The sequence below is a fragment of the Sceloporus undulatus genome, chromosome 1 (assembly GCF_019175285.1).
Source record: "Sceloporus undulatus isolate JIND9_A2432 ecotype Alabama chromosome 1, SceUnd_v1.1, whole genome shotgun sequence".
In the NCBI taxonomy this organism is placed as follows: Eukaryota; Metazoa; Chordata; class Lepidosauria; order Squamata; family Phrynosomatidae; genus Sceloporus; species Sceloporus undulatus.
This window is the reverse complement of record NC_056522.1, coordinates 176,364,195-176,386,557: the sequence shown is the minus strand read 5'-3', so window position 1 is coordinate 176,386,557 and position 22,363 is coordinate 176,364,195. Positions and strand designations below refer to the sequence as shown.

The 22,363-nt window shown below is 40.0% G+C and overlaps 1 protein-coding gene across 2 annotated transcripts in view; it reads left to right on the top strand.

Moving 5' to 3' along the window:
* The first annotated feature begins 1,202 nt into the window (after positions 1 to 1,202).
* Positions 1,203 to 22,363, top strand: part of LOC121924095 (WD repeat containing planar cell polarity effector) — a 195,982-nt gene continuing 174,821 nt past the window's right edge. The window contains exons 1-2 of one of the 2 annotated variants that reach the window (XM_042455221.1): positions 1,203 to 1,328; positions 1,420 to 1,588. The gene's annotated coding sequence lies outside the window, so the exon portion shown is untranslated. The remainder of the gene's footprint in view (positions 1,329 to 1,419; positions 1,589 to 22,363) is intronic. The other variant, XM_042455203.1, reaches the window with a different exon arrangement.

The following is a 22,363-nucleotide window of genomic DNA, read 5'->3' as shown; positions in this document are numbered from 1 at the left end:
GCTCCGACGCGGGTTCGCGATTCTAAGAGAGGCGCCTGGATTAATGGAACTACAATTCCCAGAATGCATCCCGGAACCCGGTTCCCGCCCAGCCGTTAAGACGAGGAGGAGGGAGGAGAAACTGCAGGCGGTAGAGCTTTTCTGCTGCGTTTGACGTAGCGGTCACGCGCTGCTCGGAGGGGGGGGCGGGGCAGGGGAGAGTGGCGGTTGAGGCGCATGCGCAAAAGGAGAGACGAATAAGAAGGCCTTTTGTACTTCTTGACCAGATTGAGATAGATAGATAGATAGATAGATAGATACAGTAGATAGATAGATAGATCTAGTCAAGAAGTACAATATATATATATATTGGATATATATATCCAATATATATCTTATTGTATTACATATATATACACACACACATATATCACATGTTCACTCATGTTTTATATATATATATATATATATATATATATATATATAACTATATATAACTTTAACATTATATTATGTATGTATATCTATATCTTATTGTAATATATATATAATATCACTGTTGACTGATGTTTTATATATATATATATATCTCTTATTGTAGTATATATAATATCACACTTGACTCATGTTATATACATAAATATATATATTACATATCACACTGTTGACTCATATATATGATATATATCTATATCTTATTGCAAGATATATTATTGTAAAATACATCCATATATATATATGTATCATATATCATATCTAATATATATCACTGTTGACTCATGTTTTATATATATATATATATATATCATATACATAAATATATCACATCACACTATTGACTCATATATATATATATATATATACTATATTTATATATATATATCTTATTGTAAGATATGTCACTGTAATAATATACAGTGTTCCCTCCACATTTGCTGGAGTTAGGGGTGAAGGACCCCCGTGAATGTGGAAAAACTGCAAATAACACAAAACCCCATTCTTTGTGCCTGAGAGAACACCCCTCTAGGAATCTCCAGGTCCTCCAGTGCAACTCTATGGTCTAAATCTTCCAGAGATTGACCATTGAATGCCTAGAGGGGTGTTTTCTCTAGAAACTCCTAGGTCCTCCAGCTCAACTCTATGGTCACCTAGTGGCAGAGCTGTGCTGGAGTCCTGTCTAGGGCAGTGGTCCCCAAACTGCGCCCTTTTGAGAGGTTTTGGACTTCAGCTCCACAGCCTTAAGTCTTCTCCCTTGGTTTCTTCATAGATGGAAAACGACCCCAAAGGTCTTCCAGGAGTTAACATTATTAAACTGGAGATAGAAAGTAGCCCTATGTATTTGATCCAAGGTAAAGGAGAAGGTCTCTGTTTATGGGACAGTGGTAGAGGTGCCCCATCCCTGTGCAATATCTATTTCTCTGACTCCTTCCTTCTGCGCAGGCGCAAGGGGCTCTCCTCCCTGACTCAAAATGGGCGCCTCCTCCTCCTCCTCTGCGTCGCTGGTTGCCAAGTGACGACAGGAAAGCGCGCGATCCAGGCGAGGAGCTGGTTGATGGAAGTGTTATCCTCCTCCTCCTCCTCCTCCTTCCTTCCTGCTTCTCTGACGCCGGTGAGAGCCCTGGGGAGGGAGGATGGTGGGGATGAGAGGGTTTCTTTTGCTGGCTCTGCTTGCCCTTCTTAACCACTGTGGCTCTTGCTTGTCTCTGTGTTTAGGATCAGAGAATCCTAGAGTTGACCGCAAGGGCCATCCAGTCCAACCCCATCCTGCCATGCAGGAACTCTCTATCAAAGCATCCCCATTGACAGATGGCCATCCAGCCTCTGCTTTAAGACCTCCAAGGAAGGAGACTCCACTACACTCCGAGGAAGTGTGTTCCACTATCGAACAGCCCTTACTATCAGGAAGTTCCTCCTAATGTTGAGCTGGAATCTCTTTTCTTGCAGCTTGCATCCATTGCTCCAGGTCCTATTCTCTGGAGCAGCAGAAAACAAGTTTGCATGTATTTGTTTATGTATTGTAACCCACCTTGATCCTTTTGGAAAGGCAGGATATAAATACATCTATTATTATTATTATTATACAGTATATGCACTGATCCCTCCACATTTGCAGCTTTGACTTTTGCGGCTTTGATTATTAACGGATTTTATTAATATGTTCCTCTCTAGGAATATCTGGGTCCCCCAGCACAACCCTATGGTCAACCTTAACCAAAATTCGCACTGAAGGACCTATTGATTGCTAGAGAGAACACTCTTCTAGGCCTTTGTAGCTCCTTCAGTGCAATCCTATGGCCAATGTCTGGAAGATGCTGACCACAGAGTTCCACTGGAGGACCTAGAGATTCCTAGAGGGAACACTCCACTAGGCAAAGCTTTATAGCTCCTCCAGCGCAATTCTATGGTCAGTGTCTGGCAGATGTCAACCAAAGAGTTGCCCTGGAGGACCTAGACATTCCTAGAGAGGTGTTCTCTCAGGTAAAAACATAATGCTTTTATAGTTTTTTGTAGCTTTTTCTGGCTATGTGTCCATGTTCTATAAGATTTTATTCCTGACATTTCGCCAGCATCTGTGCCTGGCATCTTCAGAGAATGCTGATCTGAAAGAGAGAGAGAGAGAGAGAGAGAGAGTGTGTGTGTATGTATGTATGTGTGTATATATATATATATATATATACATACATACATACATACTGTGTAACCCATAGGGTTTTTGTTATTTGCAGTCTTTCCACATTCGTGGGGGGTCCTGTGCCCCTAACCCCAGCAAATGTGAACGGATGAGTGTAAATATAAACTCCTGGTTTTTTTAGTCACGCTCGAATTGCAGGACACTTTGGAATTTCTCCTGGACAGGAGACTGAAATGGAGGACGTGTCCTGGAAAAGGAGGACAGCAGGTCCCTTTGTGTATACAGTACACCCAAGTTCTGGGGAAGTCAAGATTCCCTTCACTTATGGCATTGTGAAACAGGATCATTTCTACAGTTTGCTTTGGACCCTAGAGTCATAGAATCACTGAGTTGGAAGGGGGACATATAACCCAACCCTCTGCTCAATGCAGGATCTCCATCTAAAGCATCCCCAGCAGTTAGCTGTCCAGCCTCTTTTTGAAGATGTCCAGAGAAGGAGACCCCACCAGCTTTCTGGGCAGTCGCTTCCATTGCCAAACTGCTCTCACTGTCAAGATGTTCTTTCTAAGGTTGAATGACCCAGTGCTATTCAACATCTTTATCAATGACTTGGATGATGGAATAGTGAACATACTTATCAAATTGGCAGATGACATCTATTTAGGAGGGGTAGCTAATACCCCAGTGGGCTTTAACAGGTTAGAAAGCTAGAATTAACAAAATGAATGTCAACAGGCAGAAATGTAAGGCAGAAAAAAAAATGCAATGCACAGATATAGGATAGGGGACACCTGACTTGACAACAGTACATATCTAGGAGTCCTAGTAGACCACAAGTTGAACATGAGTCATATATCATACCAGTGTGATGTGGCAGCTAAAAAACCCAATATAATTCTAGGCTGTATTAATAGGAGTATCATGCCTTGATCAAAGGAAGCAATAGTACCATTCTATTCTGTTTTGGTCAGGGCTCACCTAGAATACTGTGTTTAGTTCTGGGCACCACAGTTCAAGATGGGTGACCAAAATGGTGAAAGGTCTGTAAACCATGCCCTATGAAGAGCTTAGGCAGCTGAGTATGTTCAGCCTGGAGAAGAGAAGGCTAAGAGATGGCATGATAAAAGGTAAATGTTTCCCCTTTGACAGGGTTGTCATGTTGTGTCCTAACCACTGCGCCACTGTGTCATGATAGCCCTGTTTAAATACTTGAAAAGATGTCATACTGAAGATGGAGCAAGCTTGTTTTCTGCTGCTCCAGAGAATAGGACCTGAAACAATGTGTGCAGGCTATAGGAAAAGAGATTCTACCAAAACATTAGGAGGAACTTCTTGACAGTAAGAGCTGTTCAACAGTGGAACAAACTCCCTTGGAGAGTGGTAGAGTCTGCTCCTCTGGAGGTGTTTAAACAGAGACTGGATGGCCATCTGTCAGGGATGCTTTGATTGTGAGTTCCTGCATGGCATGGCAGGGAGTTGGAATGGATAACCATTGTGGGTGGTGTCTTCTAACTCTATGATTCTATCATTTTAATTGAAATCTACTCTCCTGTAGCTTCATACCATTAGACCTGGCCCTACCCTCTGAGGCAACAGAGAACAGGCCTGCATCCTCCTCTGTGTGACAGCCCTTGAGGCATTTAAAAAGTGCAATGATGTCACCCCTCAGTCTTCTCTTCCCCATGGTGAACATAGCCAGCTCCTTCAACCTTTCCTCATACGTTTTGTTCTCCATACCTCTTCTCATCCTCGATGCCCATCTCCGAACTTGCTCCAACTTCTCTGTATCCTAAAATGAAGTAGCCAGTACTGAATGTTGTATTCCAGATGAGGTCTGACCAGTGCAGTGGGACTATTACTTTCCACAGCTTGGAAACTAGGCTTCTATTAATGAAGGCTAAAATATGATAGAATAAACAAAGACCTGACAATCTACTTTAATTAGCATATTCAGCAAAGGGTTGTTCCAACTTTATTTGAGCATTTTCTTTGGCCGTGATTCCTGACTTCTGGTGTATGGTTGTATCTTTATTTATGGCTTAGATCTGTAGTCTGTCTTCTCCCAGTGTGGTAACTTAGCTCATGTTCCCCCTACTCTATCCTTACAATACCTCTGAGAAGTAGGTCAGACTGGGAGAGAGTGATTGTTCCAAGGTAATTCAGTGACTCAGGATCTTCCAGATTTGACTTAAGATCTTCCAGGTTCAGTACTCAGACCACAATAATAACGTGGTGCCTAGTTTTGTTGATGCAGGGTTTCTTATGTTTGATTGTTTTAGTAGTTTTATATTTTTATACCATTAATATTTGAACTGCTGTGAGACCCCACCTAGGGAAAGCATGTGAGAGATCAATTATCTTCTGTACCAATGCATATGAATCATATATATGTTGTGTGGCACATTTATTAATTTCAGTTGGATCCTTTCCCTTCCTTTGCATTGCACTGCACACTGTCTTTTAAGACTGTCTTGAATCAGCATAACTTGCATATGTCCACTTAGAGATCAACTTTGGCTGGGCTAACTATTAGATTTAGGTAATCATAAACTACAAGAATAAGAATCTCAAATGTGCTACAAGATCCCTTTGCTTATTGATATTCCAGACTAACATGGCTATGTCTCTGAATTCTACAAGAATAAGAGCCCGTGTTGTGTAGTGATTTGAGTGCTGGACTAGGGCTCTGGGTGACCAAGGTTAAAATCTCTGCTCAGGCATGGAAATGTACTGGGTGAGCGTGGGCAGGTCACACACTCTCACCCTCAGAAGGCAATGGCAAATCCCCTCTAAAGAAAAAAAACTTGCCAAAAGAACTCTTTTATATATTCACATTTGGGTTGCCGTAAATTGGAAAGATCTGAGGGCACACAACAACAAACTACAAGAGGAAGCATCATGTTTCTGATTCAGGATAATTTTCCTTTTTGTAGGTTATGATGGCCCACATGTAGGCCATATGTAGAAGTATAACCAGTCTCTTTTTGTAGAAACTCTTCTCAGGAATAAGTTCTGTCCAACAGATGGGCTGGCACACAGAGATGAGTAATGTTGACCTTTTGAGAGTTTATTACTCATGTCAAGTAGACATAAGAAGCACGTTGCTTAGGGGAAATCCTGTCTGACCACCAGCCCCAGCCCCATTGTACAGAGAGTTCAGATGCACAATAATTATCCATTGCCTTGGCTTGGAAGTTGCGAATTGTATTCTGTACACATGTTATCTGCAGAGTTTAAATCATTTCATTGTTTGTGGTATGAAAAAGGATTATAAAATTGGTTGTTCAAAATATTTGTTTAATTCTCTATGAATGACAACTGTTTTTAAAGACAAGTAACCTTTGAAAGGTGGATTTTTTTAAGTCTGAGAAGTTCTTGGCTAGGTACCAGTGCTTACATCTTTGTCCTTTGCTTCCTGTGTACTTCATGCCTGCTTTGCTTTAACTGTTTTTCTGATGGAAATAGGCTTTTTTTTCTCTCTTTAAATTTTAATAGCTTTGTAGGTGAATTCCTTATTTACTGTGAAGTTGCTTGTAAAGTGGCCTACTGTGTTTTGAGAAATAAAAGAACAGTAGAAAATTGTGCATAATTCCATAATGCTTTAGTGAATGTTAAATAACTTTATCCTGCATATTTGTCTGGGATTTCCATAGTGAATTTTTGGCACCTGCAAAGGCCTAACATAGGCTGGCCCCAGTATATAGTGATGGAGGAATTTGAAATATTTTTAGTTCATAATTGTTTCATGGAAATTCACTTTATTTGCGCTTTAGTACAATAATTGAATGAACCAATCTCGAGAGCATCCTTGGTCAATTTTTTTCCTTAGAGAAACAATTTTTATGCAGGGGTTCCCTGAGACCTGAAAATTATTATATCAACAGCACAAAAATGTTTGATTTTTTTCATAGAACCATAGAGTTGGAAGAGACCACAAGGACCATCCAGTCCATTTTTGGCATTCATATGTGAGACTACACCAATATAGGTTGAAATCAGAAAATTAAGTAGCAAAATGCAATTCAGATGTTATGGCCACTAGCTTAAATAATAATTTTTTTAAAATAAAAAGTGTTCCTTTAAAGCGAGTTGTTTTGATTGTACTTTATGTTGATTGAAGAATTTGTTTCTGAATGACATTTCTTGCATTATGTAATACAGTGATTAAAAAGAAGCAACTGACAATATTGATGTAATAGCGAACAACTGTCAATAAACTTAGGGGTGAAAGAAATGGGCAAAAGGGGTGGCTTGAAGCTGCCCCTTCCAAAGATGGATTGGAGCCATGGTGAACACACACCATGGCCCAAATCCACCTTGAAGCTGGCCAAAAAGTAGCAGCAAAGGTCTGCCCCTTGTTCGGCTGGGGAAAAGATGGCTTTTCTCACCCTGCTGTGGCCCCATGGCAACTCCGAGCTGCTCCAGTGACATTTGGTGTATAAACGCAACACCACCAGAGCACCTTGAAGATGCCCACATCCAGGCGGCTTTAGGGCAGCGTGGGAGTGTGCGGGGTATAAATGTTGTGCTCCCAAGCTGCGCAGATGGTGGCTTTAAAGGGCTGTCTGTTCCGTCTCACAAAGTGTTTAAATTCAAACAGTTGTTGTTGTTGCAGTAAGAGGGTTGGAAAATAGTAATAATAGACAGATTTTAAATATAGATATATGAATAATCACTAAAAAAAATCAGGAGTGTTTTTAAAGTCATTTGTTTGAGCCACACTTTAAACCATGATTTAAACCAACCAAGTTTAAACCAACCAGTCAAACCTGCATTTGGTAAACATTTGCAATGGCTGTTATTCCAAACACAATTACTACTTACCATTGAACATAGTACAGTTGTCTGAGTAAGTGTGTAACGAATGGCACTAAAAGTAATGATATCAAAGAATAGTTCTGTTTTTTCTATCCATATCAAAGAAATTGGGGGCCGATCTGTACAGTTGTCATCCAAAAGGCAGCATTTACCTGAAGTCGAATCTGCAGAGAGTTTGTAGTCTTTGTTAAAAAAAAAATAGAAATTAATTCTGTTGAAGTAAGAAACAAGACAGCACAAAAGTACTGTTCCAATTTATATCCTTGCTTCAAGGTTTTTGTACTACTCAGCACTATGCAAGTAATCTTTAACTCAAATTGCAGGAAATATTTCAAATTCCATTCTAACAATATCCAACAGAGAATATTAAATCATATTAAGTTTCAAATGCCTGAAGCAAAATGCTCTGCTACAGCAGTCTAAGCATTTACATCCTTGAAGAGCACATAGTACAGTTTTCAAAACTTCTGTAATACCAATACTATATAAATTTTTAAACTTTTGCTAAAAGCTTCATATGTACTCAAGACAGCAATCTTAACTGTGGAGTTAGGCCTGTTGGATGCCATAAGCTCACTACTGGATTCTCTTGTGCTGGGTACAGCAAAATAATGCACTGATAATATGTACATTATTGTTGGTAATATTGGTGAAGGTCAAAAACTTCAGTGGAGGTCTGCATGTTGTGAAGCAAAAAAACTGAAGAGAGATGGGCTTAAGCAGAATCCTGTACTCAGTCTTGCACCCTTTTACCAGCAATGCCAAAAAGTTAGTGGCATAAGTAATAAAATATTACTTATTACTGTTAGTCCCATTTACTTTGCATAGATATGCGACTAAACAGTCAGTTATAGCACAACAGAAGTATATAAGCAATGAAGATCATCTTTTATATAGGAGGGGCTATATCACTATGTCGCACTGTGTGGAGCACTATATCTCCAGGCATGGATTTCGTTGATGGGGTCTGTATGAAAGGGCACTCATCAGGGTCTTTTGTACAAACAACACATTTGCCTTCTTGTAGTAATGTTTCACTTGCCAAAGTTATCTAGGCCTTGATAGCATACAGTCTCAAGCAGTTAACCCACATAGTATGTCTGCCTTTGGACATTGTTTAGAAGCATCTATTTGAACTTGCTGCACTACATTTTGTACTAGCTGGAGCATGCCAAAGAGAAAGAATAACATCAGTTTTATGCCAATGTTGGTTCTGTATTTGAATCATAGAGTTGGAGGGAATCCAGTTCAAGTGCTGGTGCCGATATTTAAAAGTTAATGGGCATTCTCCTGTGTGAATGTACTCACTCTCTTAAGTGCTGAATCCTGTTTTAGCAGAAAGACATGATACAGATCCGATAAATAAATAAATAAATAAATAAGTCTTCAACAAAGGTTCTGCTCTGTGTCCCAACATCTTTTCAGAATTAGATACAGGTTTACGTGATCAGGGTTTGTTTGTTTTTGCCTGCTATCATGGCAGGGCTCATCCTCTTCCCATGGCTTCAAGATGTTCAACTGAGTTTTCTGGTTTTATAAGGTTTTTTAAATAGTTTATTGCATTTATTCTTTAGTTAATTCATTTATATCCCATCATTTCCCAATAATGGGACTCAAAGTGGCTAGCGACATAAGCAGAAAAACTAAGGGGTCAAACAGACTGACAGTTTGGAGCATCCTCTGGCTGCTCCAGCCTCAGTCATTTCTTCTTTGGCATGGGACTGCAATGACCAGATACTGTAGTCCTGAGGCTGTCTGCTGCCGCAATCGCAAATGGGCCGCCAGCAAGGAGTGCTTTTTGCACTCCTTTTGCATGACAGCCACAGACTACCTTAAGCAACTGTGGAGCAGCTTCAGCCCTATCTGGGAGCATGCGTCATCTGCATGCCATGCCCCTGGAGCAACTCGAAGTTGGCACTTTTGGCCCATGTGTTTCAAGCCTAAGTGAAGATATTCCCAATAAGTTAAGTAAATGTATAAAGCAAACAAGCTTATGAATGGTAAGTGTGTGTATACCTGTTGGATTCTTAGGCCTAATGTGGGTGAACTGCTTCAAGCACTCCAGACACCCACTTAATCTAGAGCAGGGGTAGACAACCTGCGGCCCGCGGGCCAGATGCGGCCCGGCGAGGCCTTGGGACCGGCCCCAGCCCGGTCCTGCTGCCGATTGCCACCGGGGCCTTTGGCATCTTGTGCGAGGGGCATGGTGGGGCAATTGTCTATAGAAGCTTCACATTTATCTAACATTTTTTTAAAAAATCAGCAAATTTTTTCGCGTGTCTCCATTTTTTATTTAAAAAGTGCCCTCCATTGAAAAATTTTGGTCCTACATTTGTCCGGTTTATTTATTTATTTTAATTTTTTTTAAAAAAAATTATTTAATTATTTATTTTTTTGGCTTCGGCCCCCCAGTTGTCTGAGGGACAGCAACCTGGCCCCCGGCTCAAAAGGGTTGCCTACCCCTGATCTAGAGTGTAATGTCTGTTGTTTCATTTGAGGCTGCAAAGACAGTGTACTTCACATGCACAGCCAGATGTTAATCAGGCTAAGACATAAAGAGGTTAGGACTCAGATGGCATCAAACGCCCTTGATCAGTGCATTAAGCTCCATTCCTCACTTGTTTACTGTGTTTGAAGAAAGTGAATGAGGAACACAATAATTGAACTATAGTCTCAAGGTGGCAGCTAAATCAATTCAACTTTCTCCTTTCTGTGGGGTCAACTTGGTTATCCTGGCAGGTGGGGCTTCCCCCTGCTTCCTTTAACTGTTGTGAGAATAACTTGACTGTCATCTGTAGTTGGATGATGTTGACTAATCCTCCTTTCTGTTCAGAGTTAAGGTCAGGTACAAAAAATTGGGGAAAAAACTAGAATTGTGTACATACTGCTAGTCATTTCTGCATCCTTATACAACACATTTTTAGATTAGATTCTGAATTTTATTTTATTTTTTTCTCATTTAAGATCAATATCCTATCTGTTATTTTTAGGATCTTTATGATAGCTTGCACAAAAAGATGCTTTCAGAGAAAGAAACTGTGAAAAAGTGAACAGTTTAGCTTTGATGTAATCTGAGAAAAATGATCTTTTCATGAATTTTTAATACGCTAATTACAAGTTCATTACATGAGTAGTGCAAGAAGAAAGGGGGGAAAGCAGCAGCAGTCTGGGTTAATGTTACATCCCAAAGGCAGTAGTGAATACAGCTTATTTTTTAAAAACTGCAAGCTTTTTTTTTTAACAATTCAAGATAAATTAAATATTCCAGTTTTAAAAATTTAGTTATAGTATATATTCTGTTGATACAAAACAATTGTAAATAGAATAGAAAAAGGTAAATAAGCAGGACAATTATAGAATTATATAATATATATGGTATATATTGACACATGGTTTAATGTATTTCAGTAAGACTATTCACATGGTTGTATGGCCAATCAGATTCTACTTTTCTGTAGTGTAAACTGTGCAATTCAGGCTGTAACCCAGGGTAATTTACTTGGAAGGGTTCTATTGAAATCACTCCCTAATATTTGAACGCAAAACGTAAGTACCACTGAATTCAATGAACATTTGTGTGGAAGATTGCAACCATAATGTATCAGCCAACATATTTAGATCTTTAATATGAGACTGCAGTATATGTGCACATAAACACATATACATTTGGGTGCATGTGTGTATATCGAGGACTACTCACTTGATTGGGTTTCACTAAGATTAAATACAAAACCAAGTTGTTGTTACAACCATATCTCATGGTAACTACCAGAAACAATATTTAAGAATAGTTATTGACAGAGCATATAGTTAAAACTGTGGAATTTGTTGTCATGGAATGTGGTAATGGAGACCAAGTTGGATGGCTGTTTGTTTATAAAATTATTTCAAGTCATTTTTCAGGCCAAAAAAGGCCACCTTTTCTGATTTACAATTGGTCACTTCAACACATAGCAAAATGAAAAGCAGGGGGAAAACAGTATTAAAAGCAGAATGCAGAAGTAATGCATTTAAAATCATGCTGAAGCCAAATAAATTAAAAATATTTTAACACATAAAGTAAGCAAAGATGAGGCCAGTTTTATGTCTTAGGAAGAGATGGCATTGTTTGGTGCTAACACAACGAAGGCTTTGTCTCATATTGAGATTAACATAGCCTCTCTTGGAGACAGAGTATTCAAAAGTGCCTCTGAGGCCAATTTTAAACAAAAGACATGGTTCATACCTGAGGTCTTTCATATCCCCTGATGCCAAAATATTTGCCACTTTAGAGATAAAACCCAGCACCTTTTCCACTTTAGAGATAAAAAACAGCACTTTAAATTTGCCATGAAACAAAGTAACAGGTGGTATAGCTGATTCCAAACCATTGTAATATTGGGCTCGTACAGACAGGCCAAAATAAAGCTGCTTTGGGTCACTTTGGAGGAATGCTGTTTAAATGACACAAACATCTCAAGAGGCCAGAAGCTGTGCCAAAGCTGCACTCCAGTCCTTAGGAGTGGAACATGGCTTTGGTGTGGATTTTGATCTCTTAGGATGCATGCATCATTTAAATAGCATACCTCAAAGTGACCCGAAGCAGCTTTATTTTGGCCTGTCTATTCGGGCTCATTGTCAGGCTATATATGACCAAAAGGATTCTGGCTGTACCATATTTTATTCCACTGGCAGTTTCAGAACACTTTTCAAGCTAGCCCTACACAGTATTTGTTGTAATAATTTAAGTGGCAGTTGTAATAATATTTTTAATTTCTTGGCTTCGGCATGATTTTAAATGCATTAAAGAATGGATCACTGTGGTGAGAATTGCCCTATCTAGAAAAGACTGCAACTAGCACAACTAGTTGAAGTTGGGCAAAGGTTTTTCTCTGATGCTAAGTCCAGAATCTGATTCTTTGGAGGGAGTGCGATTTCATCCAGAATAGGCCCTACAAGGTTGAAAAGGAGATTAAACAAATTCATGGAGGATAAAGCTATCAGTTGGTGCTAGTTTTATTACTATATGTTACCTTTAGCAACAGAAGCAGTGTGCCAGTGAATGACATTTGCCTGGAAACAACGAGATGAATTTGTTGGCATCATTTTTCATATCTGTCTGGGCCATTGTAGAAAGTAGGGTCCTGGGGTAGGTAAGCTTTTTTCCCCTACCCAACTCTCATATTTTTACTGTATAGCAGTTTATTTTTTAAACCATAATCACTTCTCTTTCTTTTATAGTGAAATCCTTTTCCATTTTAAGGCAATAGCCTCCTATTGACCCTATTGACTACAAATTCACCTTTGGTGTCTTTTCGTTGGCTCTATTACTTTTCTCCCTTTTCTTCCTGCTGGGATCAAAGAAGTCTCATTATCCTGGAGGAGGGAGAAAACATTTTACCTTTTGAATGTTATCTGTGAGAGAATTTTGTAGCTTTTAACATACCATACTGTATTTTTTTTTCAAATCCTGCCACTATCACTGGATTGAAAGAACTGATTTTCTGATTTAGAGGCTGGCAAAACTCAAGAAAACATGCAGGTTTTTTTTTTCTTTTCAAAAGTCAAAGAAGTGTGGGAGCAAATTTTTATTTTAGACTTGTTGTGTTTAAGGGATGTGCGCTGATGAATGTTTTTATGGTACTTGAAGCATTCTTGGGATAGGTTTACAGAGTTTTGCTTGAGGACCTTGTTACCGTGAAAAATATTTTAGCTGATAGTATGAGGGGTGCCTGCTTTATTGGGAAAGGATTAAAAAGTTAGTTTAAAGTCATTACAGTAAGCTACATTTTCTAGACTGACAGTGATTGAGGTATGTTAGTAGTAGCTCAGATGTGTATCCTCAGATGCCTGAGGATATAAACGTGTTTTACTATACTTTAAAGACTCAGCAAACACATGCAACATACTCCCCCTTTCCCCCAGTCAAAGCTACTGTGATACCAAACTTGTTTCACCATGCATTTGGTTTCTTACAAATGCTTTCAAGAGTCATAGTAGTATATCATTTAATAAAGTAGCACAGTACAGTATGTGGGAATGAAAGAGATAATAATTTTTGGTGATTGTTCACATCATTACCTAGTCCCCGCCTCATAACATCTGAAGAGATAGAACTGATTATTTGCGTCGTCAAATATACTAGGACAACTGATTAAGTATTAACCAAACATTTAAAGCTTTGATTACAAATTAGTTTTTCTAGTCAAAAAGGTTATAGCAAAGAACTACACCCATCTCCATCCTCCAAAGTAGCCTTCCGTCAAGTTGGCAGCTGCTCTTTCCATCTCTGTCCCTTGATTGTAACTTGACAACTGTGGGGCAGAACAGTATTTGTGGTCCAGAGACTATTACAGCAGTGTAAAACATTCATGGACCCCACAGCTGACTAGAAAAGACCAAAAAAACTGCCACCTTTCTATAGAATATTACTGTAATTACTGACTGGTAAAAAAGCAGGCAAAAAGTAATTACTGACGGGTTAAAAATAATCAGTTGACTATATGTGACTAGGAAATAGATTGACATCAAAACTCTGTAGAGGAAATGCATAATGCTGTGGTACCACAGAGTCTTCAGAAGATGGCAGGCCAGCAAAAATAATTTGTAATTGAGGAATTGGGTTACAAAAGCTTTACCATAGCAAATACAAATTAGATTTGGGCATCTCTGTAAGTATGCATGTCTGCTTTTTTCAGAATATTCATAATTTGGTACAATATATCCTGTATATAATATGCTCCTGATTTGATACTGGAGGGGGGGCTTTGTAAGAATCAATAGAGTCTCCTGGTTATTTTGCTAGTATTTCTTATTATATTTTCTTTTAACTGGATACATTGTACTTAGATATAAACACTTTGAAAAAAGCAGACGTGCAGGCACTATACTTAACCTGCACACTTCACATCATTAGTCCATAGCCTGCTCACCTGGCTTGCCTCAATTCATTTTATAATGGGAAAACAGGTGTTTCAACAGGTTATTTAAACAGGATACTGTGACTTTATTATTTCCTATTAAAGGCTTTGATTCACATAGTGTACCAAAGCTCTATCTCAAAATGCCTTCTATGAAAAGGGGATTTGTTGGGCAATGGTTTGTTTTTGTCTTATAAATATAATGACCATCATACCCTTTCTTAGCAAATGACTAAATGTCTAGCAAATCTACCAATTTCCAGCTTTTATTCATGTTAGAACATATGGGTGAATGACTCCATACATAATGAAAAAACATGATTTTTTTATAGCTTTTGTGTTTGATCAAGTGTTACGTTACCATCTTCAAAGTCCATTCTGGCTAATCTTTGTAAGCCTCCCTGATTGCATCTTGTAGAGGGGTGGGATATGAATAATAATAATAATAATAATTATTATTGTTATTATTAATCTGGCATGCTTAATAATTAGTGCATTTCTAGACCAGTTACTTTTATACTGGTGGAAGCATTCCCTAAGCAGAAATCTGCTTATAATGCTTGTGCTGGCAAAAAGTGGCAAAGTGATCTTTGCTTCCTTTAGTTCTATTTCCCTTGAAAATTTTGAAGTGGTGTCTGTCTTACAAGAGAGCAGTTCTACCAACAAGTGGTTGGAGAACTGTGGTTTTTGGATTTTTTTGGATGAGGAAAGGGCATTGATCAGGAACTGGAAAGTGGAAAGCAGACAGATAAACGAAGCACAGACATTAGTGTGTGCTTTTTGTATTCTTCCTAGGTATCTAATTTTAAACTGACATAAGAAAAGGGTTTTAAAGTTATATTTCTCATTGCAATATGGACATGTTAGAGAGGATATATTGGTTGCTTTTGGAGGACTTATCAGCATAACAAACTAATTAAAATGTTTTCACATCCACAATTTGATCAATGTTTTGGTACTGATGAATCTCTCAAGGCACAAGTGGCAAATTTATTAAACAAGTATTGACAATTAGCTGTTGATGAGATATTTTAAGAACCCGAGAGAAGTTAGTCCCTTCTCACCCTGGCCAACTTGCAAATGATTATGTTGTCTTTGGCCTTCTCCAAACGGGCCTTGTAGCATGTAACTAATACGTGCTAGCATTGCCTCGGGCCTGTACACATGGCTGCCGCCATTTTGACGTGATGGCTGCGCCACATTCAAATGGTGCGGCGCAGGCGTGATGTCTTCGCGCCGCGTCAGGCCACTTGTGGTGGCCTGACTGCAGTGGAGGAAGGAGCTCCAAAATGGAGCTCCTTCCTGGAAGGCGCCTCGTTCCCGCGGCAACTAGATTGCTGCAGGAATAGCACCAGGGGGAGCGGCCCCTTTCTCCCCTGGCTGCGGCTCCCGGGGTGTCCTGGGGCATGAAGTCCCAAGGACACCCTTTTTTGGGACCACATTCTCCTCCTCCCCCAAAGTTGGCAGATGACCAGAATTATCTTTTCGAGACAGCATAGCATCATAAAGCCGGAAGAGACCCATGCACCGTGTGACACCCCAGAAGGCGGGTGACACCAGGCTCTATGGCCCCCTCCCACACCTCCCTGCCACATGCCACAGCATCCCAGGGCACCCTGGCCTCCCTGCTCAGCGCAGCTTTACTCATGTGTAAAGCTGTGCCAGGCAGGGAAGTGAGAGCGAGTCCTCTCCTGAAGCCCCCCCCAGCCCCCCCACCAGGTGACCCCCCAGTGCGGGATACCATTGAAGAGACCTGAATTGCCATCCAATCTGACCCTCTGCCATGCAGGAATACTGAATCAAAGCATTTCTGCCAGATCACCATCCAGCTTCTGTTTAAAAACTTCCAAAGAAGACTCCACCACATTCTGAAAGAGTGTGTTCCACTGTTGAACAGCTCTTACCATCAGAAAGTTCTTCCTAAGATTGAGGAGTAATCTCTTCTCCTGTAGTTTGAATCCATTGCTCTGTGACCTATTCTTTTGAGCTTCAGAAAACAAATTTGCTCTATCTTCAGTATAACATCTCTTCAAATATTTACACAGCGCTATCATATCATCTCTTAACCTTCTCTCCTCCAGGTTAAACATACCCAGTTCCCTAGATCACTCCTCATAGAGTATGGTTTCCTACTTTTCACCATTTTCGGTTGTCAACATCAGTTTCTTTACTTGCATCTCACCCCACTAAGAACAATTTAAATAGTATAAACAATAAATCAGGTAAATGCTTGAGACTCTGATACATGGCAAAAAACTTAACCATATGGCACCTTTCTGCCCTCACCATTTTCTCCATTTTTAGCACACTCTAATTTTGGAGTAAGGATAAGGAAAAGCAGTTCATACCTGGAAGAGCAAAGGGATAATTAAGCTCAGAGGTTTGTGTAACTCCAGCAGATTATTAACAAATGAGTAACTACAGTAACTGAGACTGTTATACTTTGGGCATATGAGAAGACATTACTCACTAGAAAAGACAGTAATCCTTGGTGGGGTAGAATGCAGTAGGAAAAAAAAGGAAGATTGCATTACAGATGGACAGGCTCACAGCCATGGCCCTGAGTCTGCAAGACCCAAGCAGGGCTATTGATGAAAGAGTGAGTTGGAAATCCCTTATTTATAGGGTTGCTATAAGTTGACGTTGACAGCAGTTAATAACAACTGCAGTGGAAATCAGGAAAAAATTAAAAAAATGTTTTCAGTTAATATACCTGAAGACATTGAGATCATGGGGAGGAGGCATTTTTGTGTGAAGATGAGCTTGTATAGTAAGTACAGTCCGCCCTCGCCGTATGTGTCCTCACCGTATGCAGCTTTAAGCTTACGCGGACAGCAAGCTGCAAGGGACAAAACGACACAGGTGCTGCAGTTCTGTGTGCGCTGTGGCACGCAGCAACAGGCCACTATTCAAACATATAGGACACCAGCATATTTGAAATTTGCCTTATGCGGAGGCCCACAGGATGGATCCCCCATGTATGGCAAGGGTGGACTGTAGGATCTTGGCACAGAAGTGCCTCATGCAGGAGTTTTGCTTGTATTTCAGTTAAAAATAAGATCAAACATTTTCCATATTTAAAGACCAATACTTAGAAAAATTTGAGCTACTTTGTAGCCTCCTCTTCCTGTAGTGCTGATTTCGAATCCTTTGGAGCAGGATGGGATTTGCAAATGACTAACAAATAACTTTGAAGTAACTGACTTTCTCTTCAATTGGGATTTGCTCACATTATAATTCAGCACCAAGGATCTCAGTGGAAACCTCATCATAGACTTCATCAGGCATTGAGTTAAGTTGCTGATATTATTAATAAGTATTTTGTGGAAATAATTCATAGTTCCTTAATGTTTTTTGACTCATCAGTTAGTCACTTCCTATTTTCCATGGCCATGTACAGTGGATCCTTGTTATACGCTGGGGTTTGGTTCCAAGATCCCCTGTGTATAACAAAATCCGTGTATGCTCAAGTCCCATTAAGTATAATGACATAGCAAAATGGTGTCCCTTATAAAAAATGGAAAATCAAGGTAAATTTATACTTTTTTGGAACATTTTCAAACCGTGTATGCTTGAATCCGTGTATAAAAAATCCGTGTATAAGAAGGGCCGACTGTACATAGTTGTATGTAATTCAGCATTCTTTAAGACTTTTAATGTTAACACCTGGTAAACCTGGAGAAGAGAAGGTTGAGAGGTGATATGGTAGCCCTGTTTAAATATTTGAAATGATGTCTTGAAGAGGGAGCAAGTTTGTTTTCTGTAGCTGCAGAGAACAGGACCCAGAGTAGTGGATTCAAACTACAGGAAAAGAGATTCCACCTAAACACTAGGAAGAATTTCCTGACAATAAGAGCTATTCAATAGTGGAGCACACTCCCTCAGAGTGTGGTGGGGTCTCCTTCTTTGGAAGTCTTTAAACAGAGGCTGGATGGCCATTTGTTGAAGATACTTTGATGCTGTATTCATGCATGGCAGGAGACTGGACTGGAGGGCCATTGTGGTTTCTTCCAACTCTATGATTCAACCTAAAAATGAGGAATAGTTATTAGCAGTAGCTTTCTTACTTGAATGTATACTTGCCTGCTTCTTACTATACTTTTAATGTCCCTTAAGAGGCATAAAAATTCTTTATGCTGTTTTTCCTGCTGAGCTGGAATGTTCCGTCTATCATGTGCCCAAACACCTCATCAATTTCTTTGCCATTTTAAATGTAAAAGGATCTTCTAATTGCATACTCTGTGCCTGTGGTAGTTTGGTCCCTATGGCCTTCAATTTCTTTAATATGTCTTGGCTTTTCCTAGAGAACTAATCTTCTGTGCTGTGAATGGGAATGAAAGCCTCAGGTCGTCTATCATATTAAGAAATATATATATATATATATATATATATGAAAATTCATTCTCCTTTTCTTGGGCAAGATGGAAGTTAGGTAATCTTTTAACGTAAGTAGATATTTATATATGCTTGAAAATTGAGCTGTTCGTCTACAGTGGCTATGGATAACAAGAGTGGTGGAGTGGATTTCTCTCATCAGAAAGGTTGAAGAATGGTTGTTTGAGGTATATTGTCATGGTTGTTCTCATTTGAAAACAATTCTCACTAGCTAGGTTTGTTCCACGTTATGTTCTTTACAATGTTACATTTCAATAGATTTGCAATTTTATCTGTGATTGTCATGTTCAGCTTCTCAGGATTAAGGGAACAAGGGAATTTAAATAGGTGTTAGATGTGTGTGGGTTTAGATCTTCTATGGCTAAGCAGGTGGGTCAAGGATAGGAAACACGTGAGATGCAATCCATCTCTTTCCAGAAGTCCACCCTCATGGAAACACAGCCCATAGTCCAAGAATCCAAATTGTTATTGGCATTACCATCTGCAGAGCCAGTTTCACATCTGCTATTTTCCTCTCCCTTCATGGACCATGCTCTACAACTGGAAGAAGAGATGAGATGACAACCTGTGCATCCATCTCTTTCAGCTTCCTACTCAAAGCCTCATAATCCCTATTCTAAAGGCTATGCCTTACTGTATCATTGGTTCCCACATGGACCAAAAGGAAGGAGCAATGGTCAGTAGGCTTGACAAGTCTTCTCAGACTCTGTCACATCACAGATTTTAGCCCCAGGGAGACAACATACCTCCTGAGACATCTTGTCAGGCCCACAAACCACTGCTTTCATACCCCTCAGCAAAGAGTCTCCCACCACCACCACATGCCTCCTCTGAGGCTTAGCAGCATCTGTTCCCTTCAGTGGTACTCCCAGAGTCCCCTGGACTGTCTCTGAAGTCTGTCCCTACTGCTCTTCTTCATCATTCCTGTTAAGGGAGAGAGCTTCAAATTGATTCTGTAGCTGCAAGCTCCCAGAATGATCCCTGATTTCCCTACTTCTATGTGTGACATTCCTCCAACCGTCTGCCTCCTGTGTATGTGAAGTGACCTCCTCCCCAGCAACATCCTCTGTGTGTTCCCTGTCCAACACCGTCCAGTCCATTCTGCCCAGGAAAACCTCTTCCTCCCCAAGATGCTGGAGTGTATCTACTCGGGCGTCCAGCTCCTGGACCTTCTCTTCCAAGAGGGCTACCAAATTGCACTTGGTGCAGGTGAAGTTTCCCAGATCAGTAAGCAAGAAGACACACATTCCACAAGTGTTGCAGGTGATTGCAGCAGGTCCACCAGTGTCCATATTAAGAAGTCTTAGGTAAGGAATGAAACAGGACTGTGGGCTTCCCCCTCAAAACGTTTCCCTGTTAAACACCAGTGTAAAGGACCCTTGTTGGCTTGGCCTTTGTCCCCAAGCTCTGTTAGCGAGCTCAATCAACTGGGCCTGTAGTAATCTAGAGAGCTCCTAGGTTCCTTTGGAGGCAAATGTCTGATCCACTTCCTCTGAGCAAAAGTCTCCACAAGCCCCTTAAATAAATAAGTGAAAAAGTGAGAGTGAAAATTAAAGGAGAACCTCTCAAACCCTGTTCCCAGATCACCTCCTCCTCTGTATTCTAAATCCTTCTTGACTGTAAAAATTGGGCTGCTAGCTCTGCTCCCCAGTGACCCACAGAAATGACTCATAGTTTAAAAAGTTTAAAAACTCACCCAGCCAAAATGGCCACAGAGTTGTAAACACTCTCCAAAATACAGGACCATAGACATGGAATTCTAATTATTAATATCTATGGTCCTGTATTTTGGAGAGTATTTACAATTCCACTGAATTCTTTGGAAGACCTTTTCTCATTGCAGCCAAAACCCATTGGGCTTTTTAAACACTGAATAAACAGTTGACCATCCTAGAGCACATGGAACTTGTCTCTGCACTGGTTTCCACTTATATCTTTATACTGTACTGGCTCATGTGCTTGACTGTATGCATACAAAAAGTTACTTCATAATAAAATTGTAAAACAATTAAAAAATATCCTGTAAAGATTCTGTTCCTCTTTGCTGTTTCTGTTTGTCCTTTCCCCGTAATTTCCCATTTGTTACTGAATGCCTGTATATAGGGATTGTTTTCTACTTTATTTTTTGTAAAAATTGCCAGAACATTTTAGATCGGGGTGGGCAAAGTATTGCTCCAGATATTGCTGAATTACCATTTCCAGCACTCCTCAGCATTGGTTACGTTGGTAAGGGGTGAGTGGAGTTGCATTCCAACAACATCTGGAAGACCACACTTTGCTCACTCCTGCTTGGGGCATTTTAAACATAAACTCCTCCATTGCCTTCAGGCTTGTGGGGAAAATGAATTCAGAACTGTTCAAATACTGATACAACATAATTACTCATCATGTAGTCAAAATCAGAATCCAAAGATTGGATTAACTCTAGAGAAGCATTTTGATAAAGAAAGGTGAAATGCTGTAGTGTTATTTCTCATAGAATCTTCCATATATGGCTGAAAGATACTGTATTAACTCACTGAAACTTATGGGTTGGACTTAGTATTCATTGAAATTAATGATTCAGTTTAAATCACAACTTTATGTTGATTTCTCTGGGACCTACTACCCATTTGCCCTGGATAGAACTGGGTAGATCCGGTTGCCTCCATACCGAATCAGCCCAGTTACAGGTGCCCACTACCCTTTACCTTGATCGGGGCAATTTGCCCCCTCTGAAGTTCACATTTGCAGTACCGCTTTAAAATGAAGGCTCCTTTGATGTCAATCAAATTCACTCCAGCTTTTGTCAAAGGTGACATATTCTACAGCCATTGGCCAACTGAATGGGTGCTTTCCCCCTCCTTTAAAAAAAAAACTGGCGGCAGTGTGTTTAAAATTTAAAAACCTCCAGGAGTGTGTGTGTGTGTGTTGTGTGTATTACCTTAAAACGACCTCATCCTGTAGTTTTCTTGGGAAGACTGGTTCTGAGGAAATTTGCCTTGCCTTTGCCCTGAGGCTGAGAGAGTGTGACTCCCTCAAAGTCGGGTTTCCACAGCCTTCCCTCTGAATACCAGCCTCTAGCTTCCCCTTCGTTTCCAGCCCAGCATTTCCTCATCTTTGGAACCACTTCCCTTCCCTTCCCTTCCAGCCTAGCGCATTCACATAATCTGTCACAATAATAATAACAACAACAACAACAAATGTCGCTTACATGGGAGGCTACCTGAATGCCATCTCTTCCACCCCAGAATGCCACCTCTCCTTACATACACACATGTAGCACAAGCATTCACACATTGTATCAATTTGCCAAATTGAAAGGAAAACATTTGTAATATTTACATTGTAGCATTCACATATTACACACAAAAAATATCAATATGTATCAACCTGTAGAACAAGCATTCGCATAATCTGTCTTAATAATAATAATAATACCTCACCTCAGAATGCCATCTCTGCATCCTCTTTCCTTGCTTTCCCTCCGATTGCCACCCCAGAATGCCATTACATACACATATGTAGCAAAAGCATTCACACATTGTAGCAATTTGCCAAATTGAAAGGGAAACATTTGTAACATTTGCATTGTAGCATTCACATATTACACACACAAAAAATAATTTTAAAAAAGCCTCTTGCAAAGTGAGGTGCCCTG